This window comes from Macrobrachium rosenbergii, chromosome 7, assembly GCF_040412425.1.
Source record: "Macrobrachium rosenbergii isolate ZJJX-2024 chromosome 7, ASM4041242v1, whole genome shotgun sequence".
Taxonomy (NCBI): domain Eukaryota; kingdom Metazoa; phylum Arthropoda; class Malacostraca; order Decapoda; family Palaemonidae; genus Macrobrachium; species Macrobrachium rosenbergii.
Window position 1 is genome coordinate 62,259,619 of NC_089747.1, and position 5,298 is coordinate 62,264,916.

A 5,298-nucleotide genomic window follows, 5' to 3' on the forward strand; every position below is an offset into this window, starting at 1 on the left:
CTAAACATAGAAAACGATTTAAGAAGGCATTTCAATATCACAATAAACATAGAAAACGCTTTAGCAAGGCATTTCAGTATCATAATAAACATAGAAAACGCTTTAGCAAGGCATTTCAGTATCATAATAAACATAGAAAACGCTTTAGCAAGGCATTTCAATATCATGATAAACATAGAAAACGTCCAAATAGTTATTCAACACTGTTCAATTAAACACAAGGAGTCTTAACATTACGTGTTGATTTATGAGTTGCAAAAGTGTCTTCAGTGGGAACATTGTTTTTAGAATGTGAAACATTTGTTTCATTTTCAAAAGTAACCTTACGAGACTTAGTATTACCATCTTTTGAACATTCTTTAACAGGCTGAAATTCAGATTCATTTTATCACCACACAGTGAAACTACTGAAGCATAATTTATTACAAGCATCTGGGCTTACTTCTTTAATGAAACGTCTATTTTTCCTGACTTTACTACCCTTTGATAATTCTATTACATAAGATGTAGGTTCAACACATTTTTCTGTAATTGTTCCTGGTACCCAAGACTGATTATCAGTTTTCTGTACTACAACTTTCATACCGGGACACAATTCTGGAAGTTCATTACTTACATGTTGGTTATAATAGTGGGCAATTTGATTACTCTTATTTACGAAAGATTCTTTATCTTCAAACATACATAACCTACAATGATTTTTTATGGCAAATTAGAACGTATTCTTCTCCCATATAACAGTTCAGCAGGACTGGGTATCCTGTTATCAAGTTAAGTATACCTTAGTTTTACCAGACCACTGAGCTGATTAACAGCTCCCCTAGGGCTGGCCCGAAGGATTAGACTTATTTTACGTGGCTAAGAACCAATTTGGTTACTTAGCAACGGGACCTACAGCTTATTGTGGAATCCGAACCACATTATAGCGAGAAATGAATTTCTATCACCAGAAATAAATTCTTCTAACTCTTCATCAGCCGGCGGGAGACTCGAACTCCGGCCTAGCGAGTGCTAGTCCACAGCTCTACCGACTCTCCTAACGAAGAGCTTATCCTGTTATCAATAGGTGTACTACGTAGGCACAACAAAGCCATCTGGGGGTCATTACCAGACTGCCTGGCTTTTTTAAGCACTGATTTTACCACTCCAACCATCCTTCCAGCAAATCCATTGCTTTGTGGGTAACGTGGACTAGTTATATGTTCAAATCCCCAAGTGATTGAAAATTTTCTAAAATAAGCAGCACTGTGTTGTGACCCATTATCACTATACAGGTGCTCTGGTATCCCATGAATTGCAATCATATCTTTACAACACTTAATTACCTCAGTACAAGATGCAGATTTTAATCCATGAACAAAGGCATCTTACTGAAATAATCAAATAACAATATATAAGAGTGACCATCTAATTCAAATAGATCACTAGACAAGATTTCCAATGGTTGAGAAGATAACTCATGTGAAAGCATAGGTTCCTTCTTATTACTCTTGGAACTTTGCAAACATACAACACAGTATCGAACATATTTCTAAATATCAGTCATCATGTTAGACCAGTAGGTATAATCCTTAGCTCTAAGCTGAGATTTTGTTACACCTAAATGACCAGCATGCACACAATCCAAGCATTCCTTTCTGAAAATTTCAGGGATAACTAATCTGTGTCCATTATACATTAAACCATCCTCAACTGACAGATAATCTGTCAGTGACCAATAGGAACGGATTACATCTGGAACAGTCTTAGCCTGTGCAGGCCAACCATTTATGATTTGTTCACATAAAACAGATAATACAGCATCTTGCTGACTTGCCAATCTCAGCTTATGTAACTGACCAACTGAAATTTGAAATATGTGAATTACTCGCTAGTTCTATACTTGGACCAGTAGTTGGTTGTACATGAGATAAGTAATCAGCATAAATTATTTCTGTACCTTTGCAGTATACAGTACTTACATCATATGGCTGAATCCTCAACAGCATTCTCTGCAACCTTGGAGGAGCTAAACTTAATGGCTTCAAAATAATATTCTCAAGGGGTTTATGATCACTATAAACATTTACTGATTTACCATAAACAAATGTATGAAATTTCTCTAATCCCCCACCAAAAAAGCTAACAATTCCCTTTCTATATTAGCATATCTAGACCCAGTAGGAGTTAATGCTTTAGATGCAAAAGCTAACCCTTTCCACACTGAATTAATACTGCCCTAACCCAAATCATTGAGGCATCAACCTCTATTTCAGCACGTATATTTGGGTTAAAGTAAGTTAATGTCAAATTACTATGAATAGTTGTTGGTGTTCACTTTCCCAACACCAATCAGAATCCTGTTTGAGCAGTTGTCTTAAAGCAATATTTTTTGTCTGACAATTGTGGTATAAAAGGACCTAAGTACTGAACAAGACCTAGAAAGCTTTGTAGCTCTGCTCCTCCTAAAAAGGAGGAGGGCGACTGTGAATCTCATCACACTTTTTGGAATCAGGTTTCATACCATCACATGACCATATTAATCCATAAAATTCAATACTGTCTTTCAGAATTTGACATTTCTCATATCGAAATACCAAGCCATACTCTTGTGCAACTCTCATGAGTGTGTAAGGCATCATTATGTTCCTCAGTAGTTTTGCCATATACAATAACATCATCTGCAATACCTATTACCCCCTTTTCCAACCTTTCATGAAATTTCATCCATATACTTTTGGAAAATATCTTGCGATACACTCACACTTAAAGGTAATCAACAAAATCTATACTTACCAACAGGGCTATTAAAAGTAGACAACTTGCTACTTTCATCAACTAATACTATACTGAAATAAACATGTTTGGCATCCAACTTAGAAAATATAGTAACACCAGCAAGTTTATGACTTATTTCTTCAGTAGTAGGAATTTTATGGTAGGTTCTCTTAATAGCTTTATTTAAATTTCTAGGATCTAGACATATTCTAAGATCACCAGAAGCTTTCCTGGAAAAAGCAAGAGAACTTATCCAGTCACATGAACTATCATTAGGACTTTTAGTTATGACTCCTAATTTCTGCATTTCATTCAGTTTGTTAAAAATTTCATCTTTTAACTGCATGGGGTTCTTATTAGGAGGTGGTACAACAGGATTTACATCATCTTTTACCTTAATAGCATATTTCTTTTTTAAATTACCAATATCTTTGAAACATACCGTATATAATTCTTTTAATTTCTCTTTATCCTAATTACTGCCTTTGAGATCACACTATTACATGTTTTACAATTACTGACAACACTAATATTCTTATTTTTAAAAACCTCAACAATTCCTAATTTCTCTGATAAATCACATGATAAGATTGCAGGACCACCTATGTCAAATACATAAAATCGAGCATTATACCAACCAGAATCATCTAATTGCAGTGGAATATCAATATACCCAGCATGCTCAGTAGGTGTGCCATTAGCAGCAACTAATCTAACAGAAGTTTGCTTTAATCTCTAACAAGGATTTGACTTATTAGGATACATTTGTTTTAAACATCTTACAGGAAGGACATTGCCATTTGCTCCAATGTCAGCTTTGACTTCAAGTGTAACACGACACCTGACATTTTCTGGCTTTGCATTCAGTTTTGCTACGATTGATTGGCGTACATCACCTGTTATCTCCTTTATTTTCCCAGAGTCATTCACTCTTCCCACTCTTTTTCCAATTTTCTTGAGGCCTATTACGTGATTCTGACTTTTTGCGATAATATTTAGGATTGCTTTTACACTCCTTAGCAAAATGGTAAAATTTTCCATAAACACTAAACTTTTGCTTAAAAGCAGGGCACTTCCTTAGGGGATGACTTGTCCACCAAATTTACAAGAACCTATGGGCCTATCACGCATATTCACTGCTGCTATTATTGACTGTCCTTGAACAAAACTATTAGTGCTCTGCATAGTTACCTGGAAACTCTGAGCAGAACAAATTGCATCCGGAAGCTTCAGATCATTCCCTTTCATAATTAAATTTTTTCTCTCATCTGACCAAAAAATACCTTTTATCATCTGGAATGTGATTTGTTCATCTCATATATTATTATCTGGGAACTTACAGATAGTGGCTTTAGTTTTGATTCTGGATATAAAATCAAACTGGTTCTTCTTTTTCTGTGTTATCATTGACAGTTCAAGTCTCATAACCCATTTATTCAATGTTCCAATCATGTGCTCTTTGAATTTGTTAAACACAAGATCATGTTTCTTCCTATCTTCATTTGACAAGTTCCAACTTTTAAATAATTTATGGTCCTTGTAACCAGCATAAAGCAGAATATAGTGATATTTTTTTTCGTCGCTGATATTATTAATAGCAAAATAGCTACACATGAAATCAAACCACTCTTCATAAGCATCATTCTGATCAGCTGCTTCCCAATTCAACATAGGCAGTGGAACGAACAATTTGTCTTATATCTTGAATTAGGTCAGGCTAGGTTTTACTGCATACTGTATCTTTAGCCTGCAGAAGTAGAAATTATGGGCTAGACCAAGTAAAGTGAAGGCTAAAATGCATATAACATCAGGCTGGTAGTAGGCTGTCATAATCCAGCTCCTAGGAGCTTAAGATAACCAAAAATTGACTAGACTAACTCACATGGAAGGCTAGGCTACTGTGGATCGAAATCCTGTGACTGACCTCAGTCAAATTTTCTGACTAAGCTAGCACATAATCAAATCAAATCATATCATATCCTTCTGGCATAACTGTGCAATTTACCATGCTTTCTTGGTACACAACCGTCACCAGTAGCCTTTATACTGGAATAGCCTGGTTGTAGAAGTGACACCGGCTCGATCTCAGACCACGTCGTACCTCTTCCCCGTCAAGCATTGCGACAAATTTCTCAGTAATTAATACATACAGATTCTAAGCTGCAGTCATTGCAGACGTATTCTTTCACTTTTTCACTGCCACCATATCTCGGGGTTTTCATTCCATAATATGTATGAAGGCTTGAGAGGCAAGACTCGTGGTGCTTATGACATTGTTTATTCTTCTGGATAGCGTGTATATTTAAACAGTAACTGTGCTAGCGTACAGCAGACACTCAGCTAACGTACAATTATATGACACTTCACTGAACTAATAAAGAATATTGTTGAATCCTTTTGAACTTGTGTTAAGGTTTCGAATCATTGGCGTGTCTCTGATCAGTCTTCACCGTCCGGTTCTTTGAAGGATTCAAGTAACGTGTTTTAAGCACAAAGGAAGAAAAATGTACCTAAAAGTAAATCTGAAATCTAGAAACGATA